This window comes from Siphateles boraxobius, unplaced genomic scaffold (assembly GCF_051911475.1).
Source record: "Siphateles boraxobius isolate OS27281-9 unplaced genomic scaffold, OSU_SipBor_1 19, whole genome shotgun sequence".
NCBI classification, from domain to species: domain Eukaryota; kingdom Metazoa; phylum Chordata; class Actinopteri; order Cypriniformes; family Leuciscidae; genus Siphateles; species Siphateles boraxobius.
The window spans coordinates 3,865,293-3,889,407 of NW_027508799.1; the positions used below are offsets into that span (position 1 = coordinate 3,865,293).

A 24,115-nucleotide genomic window follows, 5' to 3' on the forward strand; every position below is an offset into this window, starting at 1 on the left:
CTGCTGACCAGATAGCAGGCATACCCCAGTGAGTTCTCCAGCAGCCACAGGAACCTCTGACCCTGGTGTTTCCCAAACTGGATCTTGCAGTGAGCCAGAACCAGGAACTGGTTTCCAGGATTCCCTCCATTCTGCCTCACAAAGGCAGTGGCCTCAGCCAGGACCTCCTCCTTACACCTGGCCCTCCCTGCCAACACGATCTTCCTCCTATTGGCCTCCTCAGTTGGCCCCATAAGGAGTCGACCCTCAGAGGTTCTCCGTAAAACCGGGTATGCATACATAATCTGAAAGGACACAGGCATAAACAGAACGTTACATAGCTGTCATATTCCAACTGAAAGTATTTTACTACAGCATTTGTTTTTTATGTAATTAATTATTATAATATTATAATAATTAAGGATTATTATTATTATGAGCATAAGCATTATTGTTTTTTATACAACTGTGAATCACTTTGAATTGCCTTGTGTACAAATTGTAAATAGTGTGATGATCTTATTAATAAGAAAATAAATAACACTTCTTGGTACAATCTTGCTGGTATCATGCCATGCTTAAATCGTATTGTTTTGTTTAGCTTTTGTGGCAGAGATTACTAAGAAACACCAAATATAACATAAAGGCGTTTATGACAATTCATAATAATATGATCATCAAACAGATCTAAAACTTAAAATGGTATATCAAATCGTTTTGGTATATCTTTTATAACATAGTTGAGAATCATTTGTTGACACAAAAAAACACTTGTTTTTGCCTATTCATGTATTTTTAAATATGTATAACATAGTATTTAAAAAGATAACATAAATATGTATACTGGTGTATAACATAGTATAGTATAACATATATGAATTCAACTTTTTTTTTTAAAGGTTTTAGTAAAAATCTATCACGATCAAAAACGATGAAGCAAGGATGCAAGTAACTCTATATATATTTAATGAAAGGTCAGAAAACACAAGAACACTGGTGACGCAGGGACTAGATGATCAGGTGTCCGGTTGTTGAGTGGTGATGATCAGGTGTCCGGTTGTTGAGTGGTGAGGTGATGAGTGCCGAGTGGTGAAGTAATCCAAGGAACACGAAGACAGGAACAGGACACGAACTGAAACTCCGACAAGACCAGGACCAACACGCACGAGAGACATCACACAGCGATCTGACAATGAGAGGAGAATGTGGTGAGATTAAGTAGGCGAGTGTATGGGCTGCAGCTGGTGAGTTGAGTACGCTCAGCTGGATCGCTGATCAGTGAATGGAGTGGCAACGCCCATTCCCACACACCCACACACATAACAACAGAAACACGAGACAAAAAGGAAACAGTGAATTTATAAACCGTGACAGTACCCCTCCTCCTAGGAACGCCTCTTGGCGTTCCCAGACTCCCTTACCTGTCGATTGTAATCATCAATAAGGGAGTGATCCAGGATGTCTCTAGCAGGTACCCAACTTCTCTACTCTGGACCGTAACCTTCCCAGTCCACCAAGTACTGGAATCCGCGTCCCCTTCGCCTAGAGTCCAGAATACGATTTACCGAATAAGTTGGTTCCCCTTCTACGAGTCGCGGCGGAGGAGGAACCGGGACTGGCGGGTTAATGCGAGAATGAAATACGGGCTTAATTTTGGATACATGAAAGACGGAATGAATCCTCCTGTACACTGGAGGCAAGTTGAGGCGGACTGCCACCGGACTAATGATTTTGGCGACAGTAAACGGGCCAATGAATTTGGGAGCTAGTTTATTAGAAACGGAGCGGAGAGGAATGTTCCTGGTAGAAAGCCACGAACCGCGACCTCGGATTCCAGACTGGCAAAAATTGGTGGCTGGTACCCTACGCTACACTCAAACGGAGACAGACCCGTGGATGACACTGGTAGCGTGTTGTGGGCGTACTCCACCATGGACAGTTGTTGGCTCCATGAGGAAGGATTCTTGGAAACCAAACATCGCAACACCCTTTCCAAATCCTGGTTGGCTCTCTCGGTTTGACCATTGCTCTGGGGATGGAACCCTGAGGACAGACTAACAGTCGCTCCCAGTAACCTACAAAACTCTCGCCAAAATTTGGACACAAACTGGGGTCCCCTGTCGGAGACCATGTCTGTCGGGAGGCCATGTATACGAAAGACGTGATCTACGACTGTCAACGCTGTCTCCTTAGCTGAGGGTAATTTGGGTAAGGGAATAAAGTGAGCCGCATTCGAGAACCGGTACACCACAGTTAAAACAACCGTGTTACCCTGGGAGGGTGGGAGAGCGGTAATAAAATCTAGAGCGATATGGGACCAGGGTCTCGAAGGGACAGGCAGCGGTTGAAGTAACCCATCTGGGGGTCGATTGGAGGTCTTACCAGTGGCACAAACCGAGCAAGCCAAAACAAAACTGTGAATGTCACGAGCCATAAGAGGCCACCAGAACCGTTGCTTGACTAAAAAACTAGTGCGGTTAACTCCTGGATGACAAGCCACGTTGGAACAATGACCCCACTGAATAACGTCAGACCGTAATCCCTTCCGGCACAAATAAACGATTCGGTGGGCACCCGGGCGGAGGCGTTACCCCTTCTAAGGCCGTTATGACCTTCGATTCGACCTCCCATACAAGTGTGGAGACAACTAGAGTCTCAGGCAAAATACACTCGGGAGTAGACGGGCGTTTGGAACGGTCAAAAATGCGTGACAAAGAATCGGGTTTGATGTTCTTAGAACCCGGGCGGTACGAGAGAGTAAAATCAAAACGTCCGAAAAAAAGTGCCCATCGAGCCTGCCTGGAGTTCAATCTTTTAGCGGTTCTAATATATTCCAAATTCTTATGGTCGGTCCAGACGATAAAAGGTACCCCCGACCCTTCTAACCAGTGACGCCATTCCTCCAACGCTAACTTGACTGCCAACAACTCTCTGTTACCAATGTCATAATTGCGTTCGGCAGGGGATAATCGATGAGACAAAAACGTGCACGGATGAACCCTGTCGTCTGTGGGAGAACGCTGGGATATCACTGCACCTACCCCCACCTCTGACGCGTCGACCTCCACCACGAACTGACGTGATGTATCAGGGGTAATGAGGATGGGGGCCGAAACAAAGCGGGCCTTCAGTTTGGCAAACGCTGCTTCAGCAGCGTCTGACCACCTGAACGTAGTTCTGGGGGAGGTCAAGGCGGTCAGAGGTGTGGCTAGTTGGCTGAAATTGCGAATAAAACGCCGGTAAAAATTGGCAAATCCCAGAAACCTCTGTAGGGCCTTACGAGAATCTGGACTTGGCCAATCCACCACAGCCTTAACCTTCTCAGGATCCATGGGAATTCCCTCAGACGACACGATGTATCCTAGGAACGGAACAGACTGTGCATGAAAAACGCATTTCTCCGCCTTGACAAAAAGCCCATTCTCTAGCAACCTTTGAAGCACTCGTCGGACGTGCTGAACGTGTTCCTGGAGAGAAGATGAAAATATCAATATGTCATCCAGGTAAACATATATGAACTGGTCAACCATATCTCGCAGCACGTCGTTGACAAGTGCCTGGAAGACTGCTGGGGAGTTGGACAGCCCGAAAGGCATGACCAAGTATTCAAAGTGCCCCCTGGGGGTGTTAAACGCAGTCTTCCATTCATCCCCCTTCCTAATGCGAACCAAATGATAAGCGTTACGCAATTCCAATTTAGTGAAGATAGACGCTCCCTGCAACCTCTCGAAAGCTGAAGAAATCAACGGCAAAGGATAAGTATTCTTTACCGTGATGCTGTTCAACCCTCGGTAGTCAATACAAGGTCGCAGAGACCCGTCTTTCTTCCCCACGAAAAAGAACCCCGCCCCCGCTGGAGAAGAGGAATGGCGGATGAACCCTGATGCTAGAGAATCAGAAATATATTTCTCCATAGCCTCCCTCTCTGGAACAGAAAGTGAATATAACTTGCCTTTAGGCGGAGACTTACCTGACAGTAAATCTATGGCACAGTCATAGGGACGATGCGGAGGAAGAGAAGCAGCACGAGACTTACTGAACACTTCCTTCAGGTCTAGGTACTCCGCGGGCACGTTAGATAAGTCCACTGCCTCCTCCTGAAACTTAGAGACAGCAACAGACGAACAGGCAGAGACAAGACAAGACTCATGACATTTATTACTCCACTCCACCACTGATCTCTGCTGCCAGTCAATTTTGGGGTTGTGTGTGATGAGCCAGGGGTGTCCAAGAACAATGGGTGTGAGTGGAGAGTCCAGTATGTAAAATGAAAGAGTCTCAGCGTGGTTGCCAGACGTGATGCGTGTGACTGGTTCGGTGATGAGAGCGATGGTGGGAAGATCTTGGCCGTTGAGTGCGTGCACAGCTATCCTACTGGTGAGGGGTAAAAGGGGGATATGAAATCTTTGAGAAAATGAATGGTCCATGAAGTTACCTTCTGCCCCAGAGTCCACCAGTGCATGACAGTCGTGATTGTGGCCTGACCATCTTAGTCTTACCGGGAGGAGCGTAGATGTAGATGAGGTCTTTTCAGCGGAGATCCCACCCGACAGTAGCCTCATACTTACTGTCGGGCTTGGCCTTTTACTGGGCAGTTGTAGGCGAAATGTCCTGCTGCCCCGCAGTAAAGGCAGAGTCCTTGGGATCTCCGCCTTTCCTTCTCCTCCCGGGAAAGCCGAGCTCGCCCGACCTGCATGGGCTCGTGATCGTAGACGGGGCTGACCGCGACCCCGCCGCTGGACCGCTGACTCTCGGTCCCTCCCAAGCTCCGGCTAGACAGTGTTCTGCGTTCCACCCTGGTCAGTCTCGCATCCACTCGAAGGGCTAGATCTATCAGCTCATTTAGAGAGGTGGGTAGGTCCAGGGCGTAGATCTCCCTTTGAACGCGGTCAGCCAGCCCATGCAGGAACATGTCCCACTGCGCCTCCTCGTTCCAGTGACACTCTGCCGCCAGGGTTCTGAACTCAATAGAGTAATCCGATACCGACTTCTCGCCTTGTTTGAGTTCCGCAAGCATCCGAGCCGCTTCTCTCCCGGCGACCGCTCTATCGAACACTCTTCTCATTTCGGCGGCGAGTGTTTGGAACGAGGCGCAGCATGGATCTTGGTTCTCCCACACCGCCGTTCCCCAGAGTGCCACTCTCCCAGTCAGAAGCGTTAGCACAAAAGCCACTTTGGTTCTCTCCTGAAGAAAAGTCCGGGGCTGTAGAGAAAAGTGCATTGAGCAACGAGTGAGAAATGCTCTACAAAAGTTAGGCTCACCATCATATGTCTGAGGAACTGGTAGGCGGGGCTCTGACTGGGGTGCATCTTCAGGTGGGATGTGAGGAACGGCTGGTGTGGGTGGCGCAGTGGGAACTCGTAGCAGTTGTACTTGCTGGGTGAGCTCGGACACCTGCGTCACCAGCGCTTGAACGGCGCGAGCCGTCTCATTCAAGTTCTTCTCTTGATGATCCATCCGTTGAATGCTGGAATGCACGAACTCCTCCAGTGGTGTAGATTCACCTGCTGCTTCCATAGTTGGTCAGATCGTTCTATCACGATCAAAAACGAGGAAGCAAGGATGCAAGTAACTCTATATATATTTAATGAAAGGTCAGAAAACACAAGAACACTGGTGACGCAGGGACTAGATGATCAGGCGTCCGGTTGTTGAGTGGTGAGGTGATGAGTGCCGAGTGGTGAAGTAATCCAAGGAACACGAAGACAGGAACAGGACACGAACTGAAACTCCGACAAGACCAGGACCAACACGCACGAGAGACATCACACAACGATCTGACAATGAGAGGAGAATGTGGTGAGATTAAGTAGGCGAGTGAATGGGCTGCAGCTGGTGAGTTGAGTACGCTCAGCTGGATTGCTGATCAGTGAATGGAGTGGCAACGCCCATTCCCACACACCCACACATATAACAACAGAAACACGAGACAAAAAGGAAACAGTGAATTTATAAACCGTGACAAAATCTTCTTTTGCTCAAAATAATGTAATGAATGACACAAAAAAATACTAAATTAACAACAACAAAAAAATGGTTTAAGGAGGATATAGCTTAATTAGCGGTCGGCTAATAATCTTGACAGTAGTGGCATGTTTTTTACTGTATATCATGGTAAAGTTGCAGGTTCACATGTACAGAAGAAAACGTGTGCTTTTACACGCTAGCTAGCTTTATTGGCATGTTTAATTGTCTAAAAACAAACACTGTTTATGAATAAATAATGATCGATTATACAGTCGTGAAGAATAGACTTACCTGTTGCAAAGATTGCAAAGATGACGATAATAATAGTGGTCGCCGATTGGTCAAAAGTAAGCCACAGGAGCAGAGACAGGAGAGAAACGCGATTGGTCAAAAGTAAGCCACAGGAGAGAAAGGCGATTGGTCAAAAGTAAGCCACAGGAGAGAAACAAAATTGGTCAAAAGTAAGCCACAGGAGAGAAACACGATTGGCTCACGTGGGCTTACTTTGGGCTTACCTTGGCTCAATCGGTAGGAAGCAGTAGGCGCAAGCGAGAGGTAGTGGGATCGATGCCTGCATTCTCCAGTGCTGTCCATCCTTTTTACGCCCCCCTTCAAGGGGCACTACCTAGATGAGCTCTTGCGGCTCAGTGCTGCCGAAAATGTTTTTTCGAACGAGGTACTGCACACATTCCTGGCAAAAGCAGGTCCCACCGAGATTTGAACTCGGATCGCTGGATTCAGAGCCCAGAGTGCTAACCATTACACCATGGAACCTTAGCGTGTGTCAACTTTTCCCATGAGCATCAGAGATTTAAGTCATTGAGTCCAGAAGCACGATAGCAAGGAGCAAATGAAGCCTTTGCTTTTTAAGCCCATGTTTCCCCAATTCCGACTCGGTTTGAGAGTGTCAAATTCACTGCCATGTCAGCAGTTGCGCATCACCTCTGTTTTTTCCCTCCCTTTCGCAAAGAACCTAAAAAGGTTCCACCGAGATTTAAACTCGGATCGCTGGATTCATAGCGCAATTTTTTGATTAAATCTACAATTAAAAGGTAGCCAGTGCAAAGTTGCCAGCACAGAGGAAATGCGGCCTGTTTTTTTGTGGTCATTGGAAATCACGCTGCAGCACCTGCACACGTGCTAGGGATTGCGTCTCGTCTTTGTCTTTGAGAGCGATGGACACCTTCTCTCCATCATCGAGGGGAATTAGCTCAAATGGTAGAGCGCTCGCTTAGCATGCGAGAGGTAGCGGGATCGATGCCTGCATTCTCCAGTGCTGTCCATCCTTTTTACGCCCCCCTTCAAGGGGCAATACCTAGATGAGCTCTTGCGGCTCAGTGCTGCCTAAAATGTTTTTTCTATCGAGGTACTGCACACAGGGACCCAGGGACCTTTAGATCTTCAGTCTAACGCTCTCCCAACTGAGCTATTTCGGCCAGGTACTTGTGCGGTTTAGTCAGCAGGCATGTCTGGGAGACCGCCAGTCATTTTCGAGAAGAGCAGAGCGAAGGTCCCAGAGAGAAATTGAGATCGCTGGATTCAGAGCCCAGAGTGCAAACCATTACACCATGGAACCTTGGGGTGTGTCAACTTTTCCCATGAGCAACAGAGATTTAAGTCATTGAGTCCAAAAGCACGATAGCAAGGAGCAAATGAAGCCTTTGCTTTTTAAGCCCATGTTTCCCCAATTCCGACTCTGTTTGAGATTGCCAATTTCACTGCCACGTCAGCAGTTGCGCATCACCTCTGCTTTTTCCCACCCTTCCGCAAAGAACCTAAAAAGGTTCTACCGAGATTGGAACTTGGATCGCTGGATTCAAAGCCCAAAGCGCTAACCATTACACCATGGAACCAACACTTCCTGATAGGTGGCTGTCTGAGAGGCAGATAGCGATGAGGCTAAGTGGAATCAGGTAGACTAAAAGAGGCGGACGTGGTTCCTCTGTCGAAACCCGGGATATAAATATCCTGGTTGCCCTAATCAGGCTGAAGAGATTAAAAGCAAAGCCTAATAATGGGCTCGTCCGGGATTTGAACCCGGGACCTCTCGCACCCTAAGCGAGAATCATACCCCTATACCAATTAGCCGAAACATACATCCTCCCTGCTGCTGCCGGGCCGCAAACATTTCAGCTTGCATGGCTTAAAGCGCAATTTTTTGATTAAATCTACAATTAAAAGGTAGCCCGTGCAAAGTTTCCAGCACAGAGGAAATGCGGCCTCTTTTTTTGTGGTCATTGGAAATCACGCTGCAGCACCTGCACACGAATAATGAGAAGCTTACTTACAGGAGCCTGGTCTGCAACACTAGACCCAGTTGATGTTGCAGGAGCAGAGGCAGCACTTGGCTGGACAGAAGGCTGTGGAGGAGACTGCAGAGAAGGCTGAACAGGGCGCAGAGGAGGAGACTGCAGAGGAGGCTGGGCAGGGCGCAGAGGAGGAGACTGCAGAGGAGGCTGGGCAGGCCGCAGAGGAGGAGACTGCAGAGGAGGCTGGGCAGGGCGCAGAGGAGGAGACTGCAGAGGAGGCTGGGCTGGGCGCTGCAGTCCTGTGGGTGGCTGTAGTGAGGATGGTCCTGGTGCAGAGGGACAGGGGTTGAAGGCCTTGCTGGAAAGATGGGAGTTGCTCTTTCCAGTGGACAGGAAGCTCTGCAGGCGACTGGGACACCTGGCCAGGGGTCCACAATGCTGGAGGAGCAGGATAAGGGGCAGGAGCAGGAGCAGTAGCACGAGCCGGGGCAGGAGCAGGGCCTCTCGAGCCTGCAGTGCCTGGAGCGTAAAAAAACACAACAAAATTATCTTATTGTTTTAGACTTTCACTGCATGACTTTCTCAGCTCTGCTGGACAGCTACTGCGATTACAAGGTTTACTGCAAAGCATGAATGATTAGTAGAGAGATGACATGATGATGAAAAGATGGAAGGAAGCAGTGAAAATCATCCTGTTTTTCATCCAAGCACCATTAGAAGAAATACAAGAAGAAAAAAAGATGGGATCAGCCAAGTGTGAAGCGAAGCAGACCAAACACTACAACAGCCACTTATTCCAAGGGGAGTGGGGGAAGTGTGAGATGACAAGAATGAGCTTTAGTCAGTGATTACGATAAAAAATGAAATAAAACCTTTTACATACACCTTTAAATTATCTTTTTTCCTTTGAGGATGTTCACTCAAAGAGTGAATGTAGATTGACACATGAGAAGTGCCATTCCTCTATGTTGTGAAATAAAATAATATGTCATTTAAAAAATACTGTTTTGTTTTATTTGTAATTGTTTGTAAAATATTGTTTAAGATTTACATACCTTGAGGAAGTTGTTCCTCAGCTTGCGAGGCTACAGTTGCCATCTCCAGGTCATCTTCCTCCTAAAATCCGTAGCAGCAGAGTCTGTAAAATAATATAAAACACTAAGCACATGTCACCAACACACTTGTATGCGTTAAGTGATACTCACCACATGTAAAGAGCTGTCTCCGGGCTGCGGACTCAGACGCAGGATGTACACGTGGTCCTGCAGCTGTTGAACACGTATTTTCGTTAGACATATATACTGCATAATATATACTGTAATGATTTTAAAGCTTGCAATTCACTTACAGGGTTTGGCTGGAGACAAAATCTTTTTTGCCAGCTGTGAAGCAAATAAATGCTTCCCCCGCGCCAACAGGGCCTTCACATTGGTCGCCAGCAGTGGCCTGTTCTTAGTGGCAGTAGGTGGAGGAGGAACAGACACAGTGGCAGTGGGCACAGCAGCAGTGAGGACAGATGCAGTGGGCACAGTGGTGGTGGGCACGTGGGCTGGAGCCTGCCTCTTCAGCACGTGTGCTTTGAAAAGGGCCATATTGGTGTTAGGCCTGGCCTTTGCCTTCTTCAGGTAGGTGATGAGAGCCTGGGCCTCCTTGCTTGGGTCCTCATACACTTCCTTCATTGACCTACCCTTAAAATCCCCAAACTCCACCATCAGACATCCAGAGTCTCCTGTCCTCTGGGCCTCCTGCAGCATGGCCTGTTTTTTCTGATACACCTCCACAGCCTCGCCTACTTCCCTGATCTGCGAGGTGTATCTGAGGAACAGGTGTTTGTTGTCCGACAGCGGGTTGTCCCTCTCCTCCTCCCCCAAAATGCTGCTGACCAGATAGCAAGCATACCCCAGTGAGTTCTCCAGCAGCCACAGGAACCTCTGACCCTGGTGTTTCCCAAACTGGATCTTGCAGTGAGCCAGAACCAAGAACTGGTCTCCAGGATTCCCTCCATTCTGCCTCACAAAGGCAGTGGCCTCAGCCAGGACCTCCTCCTTACACCTGGCCCTCCCTGCCAACACGAAGGAGTCGACCCTCAGAGGTTCTTCGTAAAACCGGGTATGCATACATAATCTGAAAGGACACAGGCATAAACAGAACGTTACATAGCTGTCATATTCCAACTGAAAGTATTTTACTACAGCATTTCTTTTTTTATGTAATTAATTATTATAATATTATAATAATTAATGATTATTATTATTATGAGCATAAGCATTATTGTTTTTATACAACTGTGAATCACTTTGAATTGCCTTGTGTACAAATTGTAAATAGTGTGATGAACTAATTAATAATAAAATAAATAACACTTCTTGGTACAATCTTGCTGGTATCATGCCATGCTTAAATCGTTTTGTTTTGTTTAGCTTTTGTGGCAGAGATTACTAAGAAACACCAAATATAACATAAAGGCGTTTATGACAATTCATAATAATATGATCATCAAACAGATCTAAAACTTAAAATGGTATATCAAATCGTTTTGGTATATCTTTTATAACATAGTTGAGAATCATTTTTTGAAACAAAAAAACACTTGTTTTTGCCTATTCATGTCTTTTTAAATATGTATAACATAGTATTTAAAAAGATAACATAAATATGTATACTGGTGTATAACATAGTATAGTATAACATATATGAATTAAACTTTTTTTTTTAAAGGTTTTAGTAAAAATCTTCTTGTGGTCAAAATAATGTAATGAATGACACAAAAAATACTAAATTAACAACAACAAAAAAATGGTTTAAGGAGGATATAGCTTAATTAGCGGTCGGCTAATTATCTTGACAGTAGTGGCATGTTTTTTACTGTATATCATGGTAAAGTTGCAGGTTCACATGTACAGAAGAAAACGTGTGCTATTACACGCTAGCTAGCTTTATTGGCATGTTTAATTGTCTAAAAACAAACACTGTTTATGAATAAATAATGATCGATTATACAGTCGTGAAGAATAGACTTACCTGTTGCAAAGATGACGATAATTACTACTGATGACGACTACTTCCTGCTCAGCTACTGTTCGGACGCTCTCGCTTACTGCTCCGCGCTTTGCTCTATCGCTTTTATATTTCTATATTTTATCTCCTTTTATCACCTAATTTTAACTTCAGCACAGTGCTCAAACGCTTGGATTACTACAAAAAAAAGCAGAATTATTTTATTCGACCAGCCTCCCACTGAAAGCTTACATTCCGGGGAAGAGAAAACACAACTGCCTACATTCATAAGGATACGAAAATGCCTCCTCTGGAATCTACTTGCTGCTCCAACTGCCACAGACTTTTACAAAGGATTGCAATTCTTGAAACAAAGTTAATTGCGGGACCACCAAACCAGACGGAACACACAACAGAGCTCCGTCATGGACGTCCTCAGCATACAGCCGGTGAGTCCCATGAATCTAGTGCTTCTCGACAGGCCATACTGAGTGTAGAGAAACAAGCCGATCGTTTTACTAATCGATGGCACAAACAGGGTGCGAGACCCAAAGGCACTCGAGACATCAGATTGTCACGAGCATCACATATTACTGCAGTAGCATCCTCTACCCCAGATACGGCTCTGACAAGGACTGCAAACACTGGTCTCCTACCACCGCCTATACATCTTGAGAACAGATTTGAAGTATTAATGAATGAGGAATCCCCAAATTTGATGAATGTGATCGCACACAGACAGAATCAGCCAGTAGCTAACACTGATGCTAACTGGGGCTCAAGGTCGAGCAGACAGCGGCACTCAGCTCACAGTGCAGCCGAGCCCAGGACTCTGATAGTGGGCGACTCTGTAATCAGAAACATTAATAGCAGGGATACAACAACGTGCTGCCTTCCACAAGCAACAACTTCTGATGTAAACAGGGAACTTCAGAACATTCTGATGAAACATAAGACTGCAAATCGACTCATCATTCATGTGGGGAAGAATGATATTCATAAAGAGCAGTCGGAACTTCTTAAAAAGGATTTCAATGAACTTTTTGAAACACTTAAAAGACTGAAAGTTCAAACATTCATCAGTGGACCACTCCCAGCAAGAGGAACAAACAGGTTTTCACGGTTGCTTGGGCTTAATACATGGCTGCAAAAAACCTGCAATATAAAAGGAGTGAACTTTACTGACAACTTCAATCTTTTCTGGAGTCAGAGGCAACTGTTTCAACAGGATGGCCACCACCCAAACAAACTTGGTTCAAGAGTGCTAAAGGACAATATCTACTTCTCCCTCCGTCATCCTTCTGCAATGTGTGCCAATCCACTCAACCTGAATGGCACACACACACCTGGATACAGTATGAATGACCACAGGATTTCACTTCAGCACCTGAATGGACATGCGGTTGACACATCATACAAGGACAGTGATAACACCACTCAGCCTTAACAACCTCTACTCACGGACACAATCTCAGCTGAGCCCTGCCCACAGAGCTCAACACAGACAGACTGTGACATACCAGCACTGCTCCAAGATACAGCACCCATAGACGACTTTCTGGAAAACAGCCAGGGAAACCAGGACAGCATATTACAGCCTCCAATAACACCAGAGCAAAAATCCCTCTCACCGGAAACATTATCACTCTCTCCAGCATCTCCACTTCTGTGCTTCTCAGAGAAAATGGAACAACTGGTGCATGCTGGAACTAGACTATCCAACTCTTTTGCTGCGAGCCCCCAGATACCAACCAAAAAACGCCAGGCCCCACAACCACCAAAGCCTGCGGGCCCAGCTCGCCCTCCCCCTCCTCCTGTGAGAGCTCTTCGGCCTCTGCCACAGCGCCAGGGCCCACACCCTCCTCCAGCCGCTCGAGGTGAACCAAAAACAACTGATACCAGCTCTCAGTGATATGTGTCGGGTCCCCGCTATGATAACAATAACTTTCTCAAATGTTTACAGAACAAGCGGGAACCCAGTGTGCCTGTATCTTTTTCTATTGCTGTTCGATTACATGATAGAAAGTCTAAGGCCTTCAAAAGCCGTACAGCAAACCCATCTAATATGGTGCTTATTACACGACATACCAAGATTGCTGTGGGGACAAAAAGTAAGACTGTAAAGTTAGCACTTTTAAACATCCGCTCACTTAAAAATAAATCACTTTTAGTCAACGACTTAATAACCACATACAACCTGGATTTTATGTTGCTAAATGAAACTTGGCTAGAAGAAAGTTGCAGTGCAACAGTCCTCAATGAAACAGCCCCTCCTAACTTTACTTTTATGAGTGTCTGCAGAGCTGTCAGAAGAGGCGGAGGTTTAGCTGCTCTTTATAAAGATGTCTATCAATGTAAGCAAATATCATTTGGGAATTACCCGTCTTTCGAGTATCTCGGTATTGTGTTAAAAGGTGCTCCACGCATTTTACTTATCATTGTTTACAGGCCTCCAAAATACTCTCCAGCTTTTGCTGAGAACTTAACAGAACTGTTATCAACAATTTCCTCAGATTTGACTGCTTTGCCATTGCTGGAGATTTTAACATTCACATAGATAATGCAGAAAACAATATGGCAAAAGAAATCAAAACTGTTTTAAAAACTTTTGATCTGACTCAGCATGTACATGGACACACACATAATCGTGGACACAGTCTAGATTTACTTATCAGTAAGGGTCTAAACATTTCATCAATTGTTATTAAGGATGTAGCACTGTCTGATCATTTTTGTGTTTTCTTTGATATATTGATCTCTCCTGCCATTGAAGCTAGATCTGTGTCTGTCAAGAAGAGATGCTTAAATGAGAACACTAGTGTACTATTTATGAAGGCTATATCTTTAACACCAAGCATATCTGCTGACTCTGTTGATTTTCTCCTTGATTCTTTTAACTCAAAAGTTAAGAGTGTAATTGATGATATTGCTCCTGTGAAAGTCAGGAAGAAGAGTGGCAGACAAAAAGCACCTTGGAGAAACTCAACAGCAGTGCAAAATATGAAAAGACAATGCAGAAAAGCAGAGCGCATGTGGCGGAAGACAAAACTTGTAGTCCATTATAACATCTACAAAGACAGCATCCATGCTTTCAATAAGGAACTAAGCAAAGCTAGACAGACTTTTTTCTCGAATATTATAAACAGCAATATAAACAACACGCGCACTCTTTTTGCTACTGTAGAGAGACTGACAACCCCCCCAAGCCAGATTCCCAGTGAAATGCTCTCAGTGAGAAAGTGCAGTGAGTTTACTTCTTTCTTCTCTGAGAAAATCAATAATATCAGAAAGGTGATCAGCTCATCCTTGAGTTGCGCTGGGGTCAGGCAGATCAGACAACAGCACGAGAAAGTAGCCACTATGTCTGATTTCGAAGAAATTGATGGCAAAATTTTGGAAGAAACCGTACAGCAACTAAAAACATCAACCTGCGCCCTTGACGCACTTCCCACATCTTTTTTCAAAAATGTGTTACACAGCTTAGAAGCAGATCTCCTGGAAGTGGTAAATGCCTCACTTCTCTCTGGGAGTTTTCCGACCTCCCTGAAAACTGCTGTCGTCAAGCCCCTCCTGAAAAAGAGCAATCTGGATAAGACCATATTAAACAACTATAGACCGATATCAAATCTTCCTTTCATAGGCAAGATCATTGAAAAAGTTGTCTTCAATCAGCTGAACAAATTCTTAAGCTCGAATGGATACTTTGACCATTTTCAATCTGGTTTCCGACCGCACCACAGTACAGAGACCGCGCTCATAAAGATAATAAATGATATTCGCTTAAATACTGATACAGGCAAATTATCAGTGCTGGTACTACTCAACCTCAGTGCTGCATTTGACACTGTCGATCACAAAATACTTCTTGACAGGCTGGAAAACTGGGTCGGGCTTTCTGGGATAGTCCTAAAATGGTTCAGGTCATACTTAGGAGGCAGAGGTTATTATGTGAGTATAGGAGACCATAAGTCTGAGTGGACATCCATGACATGCGGAGTCCCTCAAGGCTGAATTCTTGCGCCACTCCTATTCAACCTGTACATGCTCCCAATGAGCCAAATAATGAGAAAGAACCAAATCGCTTACCATAGCTATGCATACGACACACAGCTCTACTTATCCCTATCGCCTAACGATTACAGCCCCATTGACTCCCTTTGCCAATGCATTGATGAAGTAAACAATTGGATGTGCCAAAACTTTCTTCAGTTAAACAAAGACAAAACTGAAGTCATTGCGTTTGGAAACAAAGATGAAGTTCTCAAGGTGAACGCATACCTTCAGTCTAGGGGTCAAACAACTAAAAATCAAGTCAGGAATCTGGGTGTGTCTCTAGAGTCAGACCTTAGTTTCAGTAGTCATGTCAAAGCAATAACTAAATCAGCATATTATCACCTGAAAAATATTGCAAGATTTAGATGCTTTGTTTCCAGTCAAGACTTAGAAAAACTTGTGCATGCTTTCATCACCAGTAGGGTGGATTATTGTAATGGACTTCTCACTGGCCTTCCAAAAAAGACCATAAGACAGTTGCAGCTCATACAGAACGCTGCTGCTAGGATTCTGAGCAGAACCAGAAAATATGAACACATCACACCAGTCCTCAGGTCTTTACACTGGCTGCCAGTTACATTTAGGATTGATTTTAAAGTATTATTACTGGTATATAAATCATTCAATGGCCTAGGACCTCAATACATTGCAGATATGCTCAGTGAATATAAACCCAACAGATCACTCAGATCATTAGGATCACATCGGCTAGAAATACCAAGGGTTCACTCTAAGCATGGCGAGTCTGCTTTTAGCTACTATGCCAGCCGCAGCTGGAACCAGCTTCCAGAAGAGATCAGATGTGCTCCTACAGTAGTCACATACAAATCCAGACTCAAAACACATCTGTTTAACTGTGCATTTACTGAATGAGCACTGTGCCACTGTTCGTCCGACTGTTTGCACTGTATTTTATTTTATGTTTTAATTATTCTGATTTCATTTGATTATTTCTGTATTTTATCTTTTATTCCAAACTGTTTTAATTATTCTGATTTCTTTTGATTATTTTAATTTCTTCTATGTAAAGCACTTTGAATTACCATTGTGTATGAAATGTGCTATATAAAAAAACTTGCCTTGCCTTGCCTAATAATAGCGGTCGCCGATTGGTCAAAAGTAAGCCACAGGAGCAGAGCCAGGAGAGAAACGCGATTGGTCAAAAGTAAGCCACAGGAGAGAAAGGCGATTGGTCAAAAGTAAGCCACAGGAGAGAAACACGATTGGTCAAAAGTAAGCCACAGGAGAGAACGCGATTGGTCAAAAGTAAGCCACAGCAGAGAAACACGATTGGCTCACGTGGGCTTACTTTGGGCTTACTTTGGCTCAATCGGTAGGAAGCAGTAGGCGCAAGCGAGAGGTAGTGGGATCGATGCCTGCATTCTCCAGTGCTGTCCATCCTTTTTACGCCCCCCTTCAAGGGGCACTACCTAGATGAGCTCTTGCGGCTCAGTGCTGCCGAAAAAGTTTTTTCGAACGAGGTACTGCACACATTCCTGGCAAAAGCAGGTCCCACCGAGATTTGAACTCAGATCGCTGGATTCAGAGCCCAGAGTGCTAACCATTACACCATGGAACCTTGGCGTGTGTCAACTTTTCCCATGAGCAGCAGAGATTTAACTCATTGAGTCCAGAAGCACGATAGCAAGGATTTAAGTCATTGAGTCCAGAAGCACGATAGCAAGGGCAAATGAAGCCTTTGCTTTTTAAGCCCATGTTTCCCCAATTCATAGGAGCAGGGGCAGTAGCACGAGCCGGGGCAGGAGCAGGGCCTCTCGAGCCTGCAGTGGCTGGAGAAAAAAGAAAAAAACTTACCCACTTAGAGGGTTTGGCTGGAGACAAAATCTTTTGTGCCAGCTGTGAAGCAAATAAATGCTTCCCCCACGCCAACAGGGCCTTCACATTGGTCGCCAGCAGTGGCCTGTTCTTAGTGGCAGTAGGTGGAGGAGGAACAGACACAGTGGCAGTGTTTTTTTTGATACACCTCTACAGCCTCGCCTACCTCCCTGATCTGCGAGGTGTATCTGAGGAACAGGTGTTTGTTGTCCGACAGCGGGTTGTCCCTCTCGTCCTCCCCCAAAATGCTGCTGACCAGATAGCAGGCATACCCCAGTGAGTTCTCCAGCAGCCACAGGAACCTCTGACCCTGGTGTTTCCCAAACTGGATCTTGCAGTGAGCCAGAACCAGGAACTGGTATCCAGGATTCCCTCCATTCTGCCTCAAAAAGGCAGTGGCCTCAGCCAGGACCTCCTCCTTACACCTGGCCCTCCCTGCCAACACGATCTTCCTCCTATTGGCCTCCTCAGTTGGCCCCATAAGGAGTCGACCCTTCTTCGTAAAACCGGGTATGCATACATAATCTGAAAGGACACAGGCATAAACAGAACGTTACATAGCTGTCATATTCCAACTGAAAGTATTTTACTACAGCATTTATTTTTTATGTAATTAATTATTATAATATTATAATAATTAATGAATATTATTATTATTATTATTATGAGCATAAGCATTATTGTTTTTTATACAACTGTGAATCACTTTGAATTGCCTTGTGTACAAATTGTAAATAGTGTGATGAACTTATTAATAAGAAAATAAATAACACTTCTTGGTACAATCTTGCTGGTATCATGCCATGCTTAAATCGTTTTGTTTTGTTTAGCTTTTGTGGCAGAGATTACTAAGAAACACCAAATATAACATAAAGGCCTTTATATATATGAATTAAACTTTTTTTTTAAAAGGTTTTAGTAAAAATCTTCTTGTGGTCAAAATAATGTAATGAATGACACAAAAAAATACTAAATTAACAACAACAAAAAAATGGTTTAAGGAGGATATAGCTTAATTAGCGGTCGGCTAATTATCTTGACAGTAGTGGCATGTTTTTTACTGTATATCATGGTAAAGTTGCAGGTTCTCATGTACAGAAGAAAACGTGTGCTATTACACGCTAGCTAGCTTTATTGGCATGTTTAATTGTCTAAAAACAAACACTGTTTATGAATAAATAATGATCGATTATACAGTCGTGAAGAATAGACTTACCTGTTGCAAAGATTGCAAAGATGACGATAATAATAGCGGTCGCCGATTGGTCAAAAGTAAGCCACAGGAGCAGAGCCAGGAGAGAAACGCGATTGGTCAAAAGTAAGCCACAGGAGAGAAAGGCGATTGGTCAAAAGTAAGCCACAGGAGAGAAACACGATTGGTCAAAAGTAAGCCACAGGAGAGAACGCGATTGGTCAAAAGTAAGCCACAGCAGAGAAACACGATTGGCTCACGTGGGCTTACTTTGGGCTTACTTTGGCTCAATCGGTAGGAAGCAGTAGGCGCAAGCGAGAGGTAGTGGGATCGATGCCTGCATTCTCCAGTGCTGTCCATCCTTTTTATGCCCCCCTTCAAGGGGCACTACCTAGATGAGCTCTTGCGGCTCAGTGCTGCCGAAAAAGTATTTTCGAACGAGGTACTGCACACATTCCTGTCAAAAGCAGGTCCCACCGAGATTTGAACTCGGATCGCTGGATTCAGAGCCCAGAGTGCTAACCATTACACCATGGAACCTTGGCGTGTGTCAACTTTTCCCATGAGCAGCAGAGATTTAAGTCATTGAGTCCAGAAGCACGATAGCAAGGATTTAAGACATTGAGTCCAGAAGCACGATAGCAAGGAGCAAATGAAGCCTTTGCTTTTTAAGCCCATGTTTCCCCAATTCCGACTCGGTTTGAGAGTGCCAATTTCACCGCCACGTCAGCAGTTGCGCATCACCTCTGTTTTTTCCCTCCCTTCCGCAAAGAACCTAAAAAGGATCCACCGAGATTTGAACTCGGATCGCTGGATTCAAAGCGCAATTTTTTGATTAAATCTACAATTAAAAGGTAGCCAGTGCAAAGTTGCCAGCACAGAGGAAATGCGGCCTGTTTTTTTGTGGTCATTGGAAATCACGCTGCAGCACCTGCACACGTGCTAGGGATCGCGCCTCGTCTTTGTCTTTGAGAGCGATGGACACCTTCTCTCCATCATCGAGGGGAATTAGCTCAAATGGTAGAGCGCTTGCTTAGCATGCGAGAGGTAGCGGGATCTATGCCTGCATTTGCCAGTGCTGTCCATCCTTTTTACGCCCCCCTTCAAGGGGCACTACCTAGATGAGCTCTTTCGGCTCAGTGCTGCCGAAAACGTTTTTTCGAACGAGGTACTGCACACATTCCTGCCAAAAGCAGGTCCCACCGACATTTGAACTCGGATCGCTGGATTCAGAGCCAAGAGTGCTAACCATTACACCATGGAACCTTGGCGTGTGTCAACTTTTCCCATGAGCAGCAGAGATTTAAGTCATTGAGTCCTGAAGCACGATAGCAAGGAGCAAATGAAGCCTTTGCTTTTTAAGCCAATGTTTCCCCAATTCTGACTCGGTTTGAGAGTGTCAATTTCACTTCCATGTCAGCAGTTGCGCATCACCTCTGTTTTTTCCCTCCCTTCCGCAAAGAACCTAAAAAGGTTCCACCGAGATTTGAACTCGACCAACGAGCCGAAACATACATCCTCCTTGCTGCTGCCGGGCCGGAAACATTTCAGCTTCCATGGCTTAAAACGCAGATTTTTGATTAAATCTACAATTAAAAGGTAGCCAGTGCAAAGTTTCCAGCACAGAGGAAATGCGGCCTCTTTTATTGTGGTCATTGGAAATCACGCTGCAGGACCTGCACGCGAATAATGAGCAGCTTACTTACAGGAGCCTGGTCTGCAACACTGGACCCAGTTGATGTTGCAGGAGCAGAGGCAGCACTTGGCTGGACAGAAGGCTGTGTTGGAGACTGCAGAGGAGGCTGAGCAGGGCGCAGAGGAGGAGACTGCAGAGGAGGCTGGGCAGGGCGCAGAGGAGGAGACTGCAGAGGAGGCTGGGCAGGGCGCAGAGGAGGAGACTGCAGAGGAGGCTGGGCAGGGCGCAGAGGAGGAGACTGCAGAGGAGGCTGGGCAGGGCGCAGAGGAGGAGACTGCAGAGGAGGCTGGGCAGGGCGCTGCAGTCCTGTGGGTGGCTGTAGTGAGGATGGTCCTGGTGCAGAGGGACAGGGGTTGAAGGCCTTGCTGGAAAGATGGGAGTTGCTCTTTCCAGTGGACAGGAAGCTCTGCAGGCAACTGGTGCACCTGGCCAGGGGTCCACAATGCTGGAGGAGCAGGATAATTGGCAGGAGCAGGGGCAGTAGCACGAGCCGGGGCAGGAGCAGGGCCTCTCGAGCCTGCAGTGGCTGGAGAAAAAAGAAAAAACTTACCCACTTACAGGGTTTCGCTGGAGACAAAATCTTTTGTGCCAGCTGTGAAGCAAATAAGTGCTTCCCCCGCGCCAACAGGGCCTTCACATTGGTCGCCAGCAGTGGCCTGTTCTTAGTGGCAGTAGGTGGAGGAGGAACAGACACAGTGGCAGTGGGCACAGCACCAGTGAGGACAGATGCAGTGGGCACAGTGGTGGTGGGCACGTGGGCTAGAGCCTGCCTCTTCAGCACGTATGCTTTGAAAAGGGCCATATTGGTGTTAGGCCTGGCCTTTGCCTTCTTCAGGTAGGTGATGAGAGCCTGGGCCTCCTTTCTTGGGTCCTCATACACCTCCTTTATTGACCTACCCTTAAAATCTCCAAACTCCACCAATAGACATCCAGAGTCTCCTGTCCTCTGGGCCTCCTGCAGCATGGCCTGTTTTTTTTCTGATACACCTCTACAGCCTCGCCTACCTCCCTGATCTGCGAGGTGTATCTGAGGAACAGGTGTTTGTTGTCCGACAGCGGGTTGTCCCTCTCCTCCTCCCCCAAAATGCTGCTGACCAGATAGCAGGCATACCCCAGTGAGTTCTCCAGCAGCCACAGGAACCTCTGACCCTGGTGTTTCCCAAACTGGATCTTGCAGTGAGCCAGAACCAGGAACTGGTCTCCAGGATTCCCTCCATTCTGCCTCAAAAAGGCAGTGGCCTCAGCCAGGACCTCCTCCTTACACCTGGCCCTCCCTGCCAACACGATCTTCCTCCTATTGGCCTCCTCAGTTGGCCCCATAAGGAGTCGACCCTCAGAGGTTCTTCGTAAAACCGGGTATGCATACATAATCTGAAAGGACACAGGCATAAACAGAACGTTACATAGCTGTCATATTCCAACTGAAAGTATTTTACTACATCATTTGTTTTTTATGTAATTAATTATTATAATATTATAATAATTAATGAATATTATTATTATTATTATTATTATGAGCATAAGCATTATTGTTTTTTATACAACTGTGAATCACTTTGAATTGCCTTGTGTACAAATTGTAAATAGTGTGATGAACTAATTAATAAGAAAATAAATAACAATTCTTGGTACAATCTTGCTGTTATCATGCCATGCTTAAATCGTTTTGTTTTGTTTAGCTTTTGTGGCAGAGATTACTAAGAAACACCAAATATAACATAAAGGCGTTTATGACAATTCATAATAATATGATCATCAAACAGATCTAAAACTTAAAATGGTATATCAAATCGTTTTGGTATATCTTTTATAACATAGTTGAGAATCATTTGTTGAGACAAAAAAACACTTGTTTTTGCCTATTCATGTCTTTTTAAATATGTATAACATAGTATTTAAAAAGATAACATAAATATGTATACTGGTGTATAACATAGTATAGTATAACATATATGAATTAAACTTTTTTTTTTAAAGGTTTTAGTAAAAATCTTCTTGTGGTCAAAATAATGTAATGAATGACACAAAAAAATACTAAATTAACAACAACAAAAAAATGGTTTAAGGAGGATATAGCTTAATTAGCGGTCGGCTAATTATCTTGACAGTAGTGGCATGTTTTTTACTGTATATCATGGTAAAGTTGCAGGTTCACATGTACAGAAGAAAACGTGTGCTATTACACGCTAGCTAGCTTTATTGGCATGTTTAATTGTCTAAAAACAAACACTGTTTATGAATAAATAATGATCGATTATACAGTCGTGAAGAATAGACTTACCTGTTGCAAAGATTGCAAAGATGACGATAATAATAGCGGTCGCCGATTGGTCAAAAGTAAGCCACAGGAGCAGAGCCAGGAGAGAAACGTGATTGGTCAAAAGTAAGCCACAGGAGAGAAAGGCGATTGGTCAAAAGTAAGCCACAGGAGAGAAACACGATTGGTCAAAAGTAAGCCACAGGAGAGAACGTGATTGGTCAAAAGTAAGCCACAGCAGAGAAACACGATTGGCTCACATGGGCTTACTTTGGGCTTACTTTGGCTCAATCGGTAGGAAGCAGTAGGGTCAAGCGAGAGGTAGTGGGATCGATGCCTGCATTCTCCAGTGCTGTCCATCCTTTTTACGCCCCCTTCAAGGGGCACTACCTAGATGAGCTCTTGCGGCTCAGTGCTGCCGAAAAAGTTTTTTCGAACGAGGTACTGCACACATTCCTGGCAAAAGCAGATCCCACTGAGATTTGAACTCGGATCGCTGGATTCAGAGCCCAGAGTGCTAACCATTACACCATGGAACCTTGGCGTGTGTCAACTTTTCCCATGAGCAGCAGAGATTTAAGTCATTGAGTCTAGAAGCACGATAGCAAGGATTTAAGTCATTGAGTCCAGAAGCACGATAGCAAGGAGCAAATGAAGCCTTTGCTTTTTAAGCCCATGTTTCCCCAATTCCGACTCGGTTTGAGAGTGCCAATTTCACCGGCACGTCAGCAGTTGCGCATCACCTCTGTTTTTTCCCTCCCTTCCGCAAAGAACCTAAAAAGGTTCCACCGAGATTTGAACTTGGATCGCTGGATTCAAAGCGCAATTTTTTGATTAAATCTACAATTAAAAGGTAGCCAGTGCAAAGTTGCCAGCACAGAGGAAATGCGGCCTGTTTTTTTGTGGTCATTGGAAATCACGCTGCAGCACCTGCACACGTGCTAGGGATCGCGCCTCGTCTTTGTCTTTGAGAGCGATGGACACCTTCTCTCCATCATCGAGGGGAATTAGCTCAAATGGTAGAGCGCTTGCTTAGCATGCGAGAGGTAGCGGGATAGATGCCTGCATTCTCCAGTGCTGTCCATCCTTTTTACGCCCCCCTTCAAGGGGCACTACCTAGATGAGCTCTTGCGGCTCAGTGCTGCCGAAAAAGTTTTTTCGAACGAGGTACTGCACACATTCCTGGCAAAAGCAGGTCCCACCGAGATTTGAACTCGGATCGCTGGATTCAAAGCCCAGAGTGCTAACCATTACACCATGGAACCTTGGCGTGTGTCAACTTTTCCCATGAGCAGCAGAGATTTAAGTCATTGAGTCCTGAAGCACGATAGCAAGGAGCAAATGAAGCCTTTGCTTTTTAAGCCCATGTTTCCCCTATTCCGACTCAGTTTGAGAGTGTCAATTTCACTGCCATGTCACCAGTTGCGCATCACCTCTGTTTTTTCCCTCCCTTCCGCAAAGAACCTAAAAAGGTTCCACCGAGATTTGAACTCGGATCGCTGGATTCAAAGCCCAGAGTGCTAAGCATTACACCGTGGAACCAACACACTCTGCTAGCTGGCTGTCTGAGAGGCAGATGGCGATGAGGCTAGGTGGAATCAGGTAGACTAAAAGCCTCACTCTGGCACATTTTATCCCCAATTTCTCAGAAATTTCCTGGTTAGCCTAATCAGGCTGAAGAGATTAAAAGCAAAGCCTAATAATGGGCTCGTCCGGGATTTGAACCCGGACCTCTCACACCCTAAGCGAGAATCATACCCCTAGACCAACGAGCCGAAACATACATCCTCCCTGCTGCTGTCGGGCCGCAAACATTTCAGCTTCCATGGCTTAAAGCGCAATTTTTTGATTAAATCAACAATTAAAAGGTAGCCAGTGCAAAGTTTCC

General features: G+C 45.3%; 6 non-coding genes across 6 annotated transcripts; all 6 read right to left on the reverse strand.

The window, feature by feature from the left end:
• Positions 1–6,649: 6,649 nt before the first annotated feature.
• On the reverse strand, positions 6,650–6,721 carry trnaq-cug (transfer RNA glutamine (anticodon CUG)). The gene has a single exon. It is a non-coding gene; the product is annotated as a tRNA-Gln (tRNA).
• Positions 6,722–16,753: 10,032 nt separating this feature from the next.
• trnaq-cug (transfer RNA glutamine (anticodon CUG)) lies at positions 16,754–16,825 on the reverse strand. Its single transcript has one exon. It is a non-coding gene; the product is annotated as a tRNA-Gln (tRNA).
• A 1,917-nt stretch (positions 16,826–18,742) lies between these two features.
• trnaq-cug (transfer RNA glutamine (anticodon CUG)) lies at positions 18,743–18,814 on the reverse strand. Its single transcript has one exon. It is a non-coding gene; the product is annotated as a tRNA-Gln (tRNA).
• A 3,880-nt stretch (positions 18,815–22,694) lies between these two features.
• trnaq-cug (transfer RNA glutamine (anticodon CUG)) lies at positions 22,695–22,766 on the reverse strand. The gene has a single exon. It is a non-coding gene; the product is annotated as a tRNA-Gln (tRNA).
• Positions 22,767–23,420: 654 nt separating this feature from the next.
• On the reverse strand, positions 23,421–23,492 carry trnaq-uug (transfer RNA glutamine (anticodon UUG)). The gene has a single exon. It is a non-coding gene; the product is annotated as a tRNA-Gln (tRNA).
• A 439-nt stretch (positions 23,493–23,931) lies between these two features.
• On the reverse strand, positions 23,932–24,002 carry trnap-agg (transfer RNA proline (anticodon AGG)). The gene has a single exon. It is a non-coding gene; the product is annotated as a tRNA-Pro (tRNA).
• Between the last annotated feature and the right edge of the window lie 113 nt (positions 24,003–24,115).